The 9,439-nt window shown below is 44.2% G+C and overlaps 1 pseudogene; it reads left to right on the forward strand.

Annotated features, from left to right (window-relative positions):
* Positions 1-348: 348 nt before the first annotated feature.
* On the forward strand, positions 349-1,513 carry LOC118027224 (annotated as a pseudogene).
* The last annotated feature ends 7,926 nt before the right edge of the window (positions 1,514-9,439 follow it).

Here is a 9,439-nt window from a genome sequence, read left to right on the forward strand (position 1 = left end):
CCTTCCTCAGAGGCTCCAGAAAGGAATGCAGCCCTCCCGACACCCTAGTTTTAGCCCAGCGAGACTGTACCAAACTTCTGACCTCTACAACTGGAAGATAAATAAAATGTGTTGTTTTGAAGGGCCAAGGTTGTGGTCATTTGTTGCTGCTGAGATAGAAAACTATGCAGATACTATACAGGGGACCCGACTCCTGATCAGTGAATCCCATCAGTCGCAAATCCCGCCCATACCCTCTGGGCTGCCGTTAGCGTTTTACAGCATCCAAGGAATAACAGGTATTTGAAGGAAATATCTAACATAAAAGGCAAAGTTCAAAATTGATAAACATCACAGAGGGAAGAGACCATGAAGGGACCAGAAGAAAATGTAAAGAAAAAGTAAGCAAACCAACCAACCAACCAACCCTCAGAGAAATAAGAGAGAATATTGTATCCATGAAAGCAGAACAAGAACGGAGTGCCCTTAAAAAGGAACATTAAAAAAAAAAAAAAAGGAACATTTAGCAGATTTAAAGAGCCTTTGAATTTAAAAATATAATAGAATAAATAAATACTAAGAAATGCAGAGAAATAAGTTTAAAAACCTGTGAGAAAGAGGTCTATGGCAAGCCGTGGACATGGGTCCCTGTTAAAGGTACCAAGAATAAGTCCTACTTTGGGACACCTGGGTGGCTCAATCAGTTAAGCATCTGCCTTCAGCTCAGGTCATGATCCCAGAGTCCTGGGATCGAGTCCCACATCGGGCTCCTTGCCCGATGCTCAGAAACACTTATTAATCCAGGACAAACATGGGTATAATATACCCAAAACAGTTCATGTAACCCACAGAGAGGTTAATTGTCAGATTGCTCATGCCCGTATAGAAAGGGATATGGTAGTCTGCACAGCGAAAGCTCATGAGCTTCCAGAGTATGGTGTGAAGACCGGCCTGACAAAGCATGCTACCCCACATGGTACGGACCTGCAGTCTTCTCAGTGGGTTTGGCAGAGACAAGATCTCCGGAGGCCAAATGGGGATGACCAGAAACAAATATAAGGAGGAAAGCATTGGTTGTCAACCAGGTGCTTCCACCTGCTGTTTGAATGCAGGCCTTGCCTGAACTACCACTGGAATTTTGGAGGCCCTCACAGTACCACGCGATTCCCTCGTTGTGATTCCGAAAGCAGGGAACCCAATGCAGACATACACTGGAGGCACACTGTGGGTCAGATCATTGCAGATGACGCATGTTACCTAATGGGCGGGAGGAAAGATGCTTACCATATTGCTTACCAGAAGCAATATGCTGACTCCATAAAGAACAACATAAACTGCAGACATGACGGAAGAGACGTCCAAGAAAACTCATACTGCTCTATGGGAGAAGCCAGTCTATAAGAAGAAGCCTAAGAAAGAACTTCAAAAGAAGTGGCAGAACTGTTCCAGAATATCTCTTGCTCAGAAGAGAGATCATGTAACTCATAAGAGGGCAGACTTCCTCAGAGCTCAGGAGCCAGCTCCTGAGAGCTAAGCCAAACCACAATTTTCTGTGAAGGTTTTTCAGATAAAGACAAGCTTATTGGCCAAGCAGCGAAGGGAAGGGAAGGGAAGGGAGAAAAAGAAAGAAGAAAGAAAGAAAGAAAAAGAAAGAAAGAGAAAGAAAGAAAGAAAGAAAGAAGAAAGAAAGAAAGAAAGAAAGAAAGAAAGAAAGAAAGAAAGAAAGAAAGAAAGAAAGAAAGAAAAAGAAGGGGAGGCAGGGAGGGAAGGGAAGCCTTCATAAAAGTAAAACAAAACAAATAGTTTTAAAATAAGAGAAAAATGAGAAAATAAGAATCTCTATAAAGGATACCCAATAGGTGTCCCAGAACAAGATGGAAAGGTTACTGGACCCAGAGTCAAGAAGCCTACAGCAGGAATGGAAGAAGACCCCCAATGAGATACATCATTGTGTTTTTTCAGAAGTCCGGTAATAGAGGTGATTCTTAAAGAAACTTCTAGAGAAGAAAACCTGATTATGGACAAAGGACCAGGCATCAGAATGATATCCGAGGTCTTAAAAGTAATACCGGGAGGTAGAACAGTGCCTGAACAACTCTGGAGAAAGTAGTCTCCCCCATAGAATTTTTAAGCAAGCAAACAAGTCTGCAAGTGGGATAGCATCTGCAGCCATTCAAAGTCTCAAAAAGTTGCCTCCCATGCACTGTTTTTCAGGAATTTCTCCTCCAAAAGGAGGAGAAAACTCAGAGAAGATGCTCTTAGCCAAGAAATAGGACATTCTACAGAAGAAAGCAGCCAAGAGAACCTCAGAGTGATTACTATGTAACAGGTCCAAAGAACAGCCCGTCCAGATTGGACTAGAAGGACAGAGGTTCAGAAGGGATGAATCCAAGGGGTGGGGGAAGCAACTGACAATTCACCTGTTGCATTGGTCCTTAGGAAATGCACACTTACTGCAGAGAGCTTCATTGGAGCTGAGTGAGTGGTGAGTACATTTGAAAAACTAAGCAAACCATTCAAATCAAGACAATTATTTACTCCGAGTACCGGAGCCGAAATCTGTATATATAAAAGGCCATATAATCCTAGTCCAGTATGAGCTCTAGTTAACATAAGCGTCCATCACTATCACAGGGCAAATGCTAATACTGACTTAACTCCCATTGATGACATAGGATATGTTTAGGGCTGTATGAAGGGAACGGTGGTGAGGAGGAGTGCAGACGTGTGTATACACCCTTTGTTGTGCCGGATTGCAAAAGTGGCCACAATCCTCTTCTCCCTGTATCCTTCACAAAGTGAAGTGCAGCATCTCCCATCAGGATGTGGAGTTTGATTTTCCTCCCTTCAACCCAGCTGGCCTTCTGCGAGAACGCAGTGGGAGTACCAGAAAGCCAGTTCTGAGCCTGGCCCTCCAGAAGCTTCATGTGCTCCCACTTGCACCATGAACCCTGACCATCTCCCTGTGTGTGGGAGCCCAGCACAGCCTGCTGGAGGATGAAAGAATCCATGGAGTGTGGGCACCTGGGTGGCTCTGTTGGAGCCCGGAGTCCCAGGATCGAGTCCCGCGTTGGGCTCCCTGCTCAGCGGGGAGTCTGCTTCTCCCTCTGCCCCTCCCCTGCTTGTGCGTGCACTCTCTCTCAAATAAATAAATAAAATCTTTAAAAAAAAAAAAAGAATCCATGGAGTGTGGAAGAGCCACCCCAGCTGAGGCCACTTAGGCTGGCCAGCCCCCAGCCAACCCAGTAACCGACCACAGCTGCATGAATGAGCTCAGCCAAGTCCAGAAGAATTGCCCAGCCCAGCTCAGTTCAACTGCTGATCCACAGAACTGTGAGTAAATAAACGGATGCTTTAAGCCAATATGTTTTGGAATGCTTGGTTACACAGTAAAAACTAATTGATACTGTGTGTTATGTGCATGTGTGTCCACAAAAAGATGTTCATGCAAACACTAAGTTTTTGTGTCCTATCATGGGGAATCAAGACATCTACCCAAGTCTGGAAAAATCAAGCAATACGGTAGAAGCAGGTTATTTAGAAACATGGGGACAAAACAGCAAATAGATTTTAAAGTGGAGATCCGTGGAGTGTAAATCGGGGGTCAGGAGGGACAGGCTGGAGGCCTGGGCTTTTTTTCATTAGAGGCTTTTTTTAGAATTGATTTTTTTTTTTTTAAGTCATGGACACATTTCGCTTTGATAAAATTGCAAATTAAGTGGAAAGAAAAAAGAAAAATAACTAACCTTCCGAGTTATTGATAGTCAGCTGGGGTAGGGCGCTTACAACTGCCAGCAAGTCATGTGTCCAACACGCCCTGGGCTGGAGGAGTCTCCCGCTAAGACATCGCCACGGCCAACCCTGTTTTCCCTTTTGATTAGCATTCGGTCTTCACACTCGCATACTTGTGGTCAGCACGCAGCGGGAGAATTGAAAACAGCACATGGAAAAGCTGGATGCAGGGTCTCAACGCTGCAGGTGTTCTCCAAGCTGGTAGTCTCCGTGCTAATGCAGTCAACTAAGGACCGCAAACACCCAAAGTAATGGAACGCTGGCCGCCGCCAAAATCAGGGCATGGAAAAATTGGGTCATTAGAAATTATTCTGTGGTAAAAAAAAATTTTTATTCTGTGGCAACATTGTTGAATTGGCATGAATAAAAAGTGGAGCAAATCACCCATTATTCAACAGGGTGCAGTGGAACTTAAAAACCACACACACACACACACACACAAACACACACAGACACACACACATAAACACAGACACACAAACACAGACACACACACACACACACGATGGCAGGAGAAATGGCTATTGTCAGATGATCACTCTCTTCCCTGATACAACTCTGTGTTTACACGTATTTTTCTCTTGGTAATTATCATTTTCACGTGTTTATTAAATTCCCTCTCCCGTGTGAGGTTGGGAAGAAGCAAGCGGTATTAGAAAAGGCGCAGGAGCGCCTGGGTGGCTCAGTCGGTTGGGTGTCTGCCTTCAGCTCAGGTCATGATCTCAGGGTCCTGGGATCAAGCCCCGCATCGGGCTCCCTGCTCAGAGGGGAGCCTGCTTCTCCCTCTCCCTCTGCCTGCCACTCCCCCTGCTTGTGCTCTCTGTCAAATAAATAAAATCTTAAAAAAAAAAAAAAGGTGCAGAAGGTAAAAGCGAGATACTAGATACTAAGCTGATGTGTTTATCGGTCAGAGGAGGTTAGGGAATGCCACAGCAACAAACGGCCCCAAATCTCTGTGACTTCGCCTCTCAGGCTACATAGCCCACGTTGAGTCTCCAGGCAAGTGTGGTTATCCAAATCACTCAAAGATCCGGGCCAACACATGCTGCCCTCCCTCACGTCCCCCCGGCGCTGACCAGAAGTGACGCTCATCCTTTCGCGTGGCTCCATCTGTATTCAGAAGGGTGGGAGAATGCCGTGCCACTGTGTCCCCAGAAGGGGAACTGGCCAACTCAGTCTGCTGATCTCCCCGCCGTTCACCATTGTCGTATACCACCTAGAATATAAACGAGCTGCGTTTATTTTTATCCAAAGCATGGGATCTTTTCCTAGACATGTTTTACTCCCGAAAATTATTGCGCTTTAAAGGCAGATCCTCAATCTGGCTAAAGAGGGAGGGCCTGGGAGGTTATATGAGGTACGAAAGTTATGTAAAATAATGTGGTTTCCTTTTTTTCCTTCCTGCGGTTTAATGGTGCAGCACAGCATTTGCAGACCAATGGTTTCTGCAACAAGATAATTTTATTTCACCTAATCACTACCCAGTTTATTTTTGCTTCCAAGTAGAACCTTGTTTTTGCCTAAATTTTGAAGATTGTGAATTTAAGCGAACACCACTTTCGGCCTGTTGAGGAAATGACCCAAGGTGGCCTGGAAACAGCCATGCTGATGCATAAATGAGAAAATTTCATTTATGTAAAACTCATTGCAACAGTTGTGCTATGAGGAGAGGTTAAGGTGAGCAGGGCCTGTAGATGTGGACAATCAAAATAGAGTTTTCAGGTAAAACATATGGCGTGGGGATGGAGCGGAGTACGTTTCCATCTCTGGGGACTAAGGAAGGAAACGTATTTTCCTGCATTTATTTGTGAAGAACTTCAGTGATAAGCACTGGGCTTTTCTCCTGCAGAAAGATGGAAACAGAGAAGCAGGGGTTCCAAATTTTTAGCCAAAGTCCCCAAACCCTTTGATCCTGCCGCTTCTAATGTGTCATGCATCACATCCAAGGATGGTTATACCTCCTTGTTGCAATCCAAACAAGCAGAAGGTGAAATACTCAGAACTCTTTATTGCATTGGAGTAAGAAAAAACACATGGCAAGGAAACCAGTTGAAGTCAGGCACACCTTCAAAAGAAAAGTGGGGCCAGAATGTTACAGGGTCAGGACCGATTTCATCCCATTTCTTAACTTCTCTAAAACACATGGCACATTGAGGCAGGAATAAATTTCACTAGGATGAACCACTTACCTAATAACTTTGCTCATTTTGAAATCTAAAATCCTTATTATAGAAGGTTCCAGCTGGTCTGAATTATAAGTAATGTGGTCTTCAACATGGGACCAAATGAGACCTGCTGTGCATATTTGTTGTGAATATTCATACCTGTGAGTATATGCCATAGCTTCACACCATCTATTACGGGTCGTGAGAGCACTCTCCAGTTCTTCCTAACTAACTTGCTGGTGACATAGAACAACCAATCAGGGATCGGAAGGAGTAATGTGAGCCGGTCTGTTCTTTTGTCCCATGCCACATGCATGGGTTGCTTCTGGCTTTAGGCCCCCCCCTTTTTTTAATTAGTTTATTTATTTGATTTTTAAGTTTTTGAATTTTAATTCCAGTGTAGTTAACATACGGTGTTGTAATAGTTTCAGGTATATAATATAGTGATTCAGCAATTCCATATACTACTCAGTGTTCAAGATAAGTGTACTTTTTTTTTTTTTAAAGATTTTATTTATTTATTTGAGAGAGAGAGAATGAGAGACAGAGACCACGAGAGGGAAGAGGGCAGAGGGAGAAGCAGACCCCCTGCTGAGCAGGGAGCCCGATGTGGGACTCGATCCCAGGACTCCAGGATCATGACCTGAGCCGAAGGCAGTCGCTTAACCAACTGAGCCACCCAGGCGCCCCAAGATAAGTGTACTCTTAAACCCCTTCACCTATTTCACCCATCCCCCACCCACCTTCCCTCTGGTAACCATCTGTTTGTTCTCTATAGTTAAGATACTTCTGGCCACAGGCCCTTTATATTGCAAATGGTCATTTACTGGATTTTTGTATCATTTACTAGATTATGGTATCATATGTATTCCATCATATAGATATAGATTTGTAGGTGTTTCACGTGTTCACTTTAAGTTCCTTTTATACTCTATTAATTGATTTTTCTAGATCACGGTTTGTCAACCTTGGGGCTAGACATTTTGGATGGGTAGTTCTTTGTTATTCGTGGGGAGGCTGTCCTGTGAGTTATAAGATGTTGAGCAGCATCCCAGACCTCTACCAGGTAAAGATGTCAATTGCACCTAAACCCTCCAGTTGTGACAAAAATGTCTCCGGACATTGCCAATGTCCCTTGGAGGCCAAAATCACTCCCATTTGGGAACCAGACTAGACCACTTCTGTTTAACAGAAACATAATGCAATTCACAAGTGTGAGCCTCAGGAGTAATTTTAAATTTTCTAGTAGTTACATTAAATAAAAGTAAAAAGAAATTAGCAAAATAAATTGTGATTATTTTTAACTTAACCATATATATTCAAAGGGTTATTTTAACATGTAACAAGATAGAAATTATTCATGAGATATTTTCAGTAGTTGTTTTGCTTTTATTTTAACTCTGGTGTGTATTTTGCACTCACATCACATCTCAGCTTGGACAGGGCTCAGTTGCCACACATGGCCAGTGGCCACCTTGTTGGACAGCACAAGACTAGTGGACTGGGAGTTTGTGTCCCTCCAAAATTCATATGTTGAAGAGGCAGTTCAAGATGGCAGCATAGGAAGATCCCCAACTCACTTCCTCCCATGGACACAACACATCTACAGCTACATATGGAACATTTCCTTCTGAAAAGAACCTGAGAACTAGCCAAACAGCTACTCCACAAAAAGGATAAAAGGGCTACCTCGAGACCAGTAGGAGAGGCAGAGATGTAGTTTTACCAAAAACCCAACCCCTAGTGTGGCAACCCACCATCAGAGGGGTCTTACAAATACAGAGCTCCCACTTGAGGAGCGATGGGTTTGTACCCCAGAGCAAGCATCTCCAACCCTTGGGACATGCACTAGAGAGGCATACCCCCAAAGTCTGGCTCTGAAAACCAATGGGGCTTATATCCAGGAGAACCACAGGGCTACAGGAAATGATGAGTCCACTCTTAGCTCACATGCAGATTCATTTGTCCCAGGACCCAGTGCAAAGGCAGCAGTTTGAAAAGAGCCCAGACCATATGTGAAGGAGATTCACTGATAATCATAAAGCATCTACGAGAGGAGAAAAAGCCTGTTGGAAGTCTCTTCAGGGTTGGATGGCTGGCAGGAACCACTTTTACATTCTCTCTCTATCTTGCTAGTGCCTGTGCTGGTGGGCACAATTTCTGCACTCTCACTCTAATTTGCTAGCACCTGCTCATCAGAGTGGTAGGTGAGTGCCCCTCTCCTGCACTGCTGCCCAGGCCCCCGGAGGTGGTGGGCAAGCAGCCCACCTTCCCAGAGCCAGCAGGCACATGCAGCCCACACACAGGATGCCTCTTGATCACGAGAGTCTGGCGGCCATGAGGGATTGTGTTTCTAGGCCCCATAGGTCTGAAACAATTGGGGGGACAATCAAGAACTAGGGCAAGGTTAAATGATAAGATTCATCACCCATACAGGGCCACCCCTCTAAGACTGGGAAACATAGGGTGCCTGGGTGGCTCAGTTGGTTAAGTGTCTGCCTTCAGCTCAGGTCATGATCCTGGGGTCCTGGGATTGAGTCCCACATTGAGCTTCCTGCTCAGCAGGGAGCCTGCTTTTCCCTCTGCCTCTGCCTGCCACTCCCCCTGCTTGTGCTCTCTCTCTCTCTCTGTGTCAAATTAATAAATAAAATCTTAAAAAAAAAAAAGACTGGGAAAGATAGCTGTTTTGCCTAACACATACAAATAAGCACAGAGTGTCAAGCAAAATGAGGAAACAAAGGAATACATTCCAAATGAAAGAATAAGATAAAACCTTGGGGTGGGGGGAAACTTGATGAAACAGAGATAAGTAATTTACCTGACAAAGACTACAAATAATAGTCATGAAGATGCTCACTGAATTGGGGAAAAGAATGGACAGACACAGAGAGAACTTCAACAAAGAGATAGAAAATATAAGAAAGTACCAAAGAGCTGAAGAATACAATAACTGAACTGAAATATACACTAGAGGAGTTCAACAGCAAACTAGATGAAACAGAAGAAAAAATCAATGATCTGAAAGACAAGGCAGTGGAACTCACCCAAATAGAGCAACAACAACAACAAAAGAGTTTTTAAAAGTTCAGATAGCTTAAAGGATCTTAAGGACAACATCAAGCAGGGTAACATTTGCATTATAGAAGTACCAGAGAAGAAGAGGGGGCGGGCAGAAAACATATTTGAAGAAATAATGGCTGAAAACTTCCCTAAATTGGGGAAGGAAACAGACTTTCAGATTCAGGAATCTCAGAGAGTTCCAAGCAAGATGAACCCAAAAAGACCCACACCAAGACATATCACAATTTAAATGTCCAAAGATAGGGGTGCCTGGGTGACTCAGTCGGTTGGGTGTCTGTCTGATTCAGCTCAGGTTATGATCTCATGGGTCATGGGATCCAGCCCCACCTCCGGCTCCCCAGTCAGTAGGGAGTCTGCTTGAGATTCTCCTCCTCTGCCCCAACCCCTGCTCACTCTCTCTCTCTCTCTCTCTAATAGATAAA

Source organism: Mirounga leonina, unplaced genomic scaffold, assembly GCF_011800145.1.
Source record: "Mirounga leonina isolate KUSES-001 unplaced genomic scaffold, KU_Mleo_1.0 Mir_366, whole genome shotgun sequence".
NCBI classification, from domain to species: domain Eukaryota; kingdom Metazoa; phylum Chordata; class Mammalia; order Carnivora; family Phocidae; genus Mirounga; species Mirounga leonina.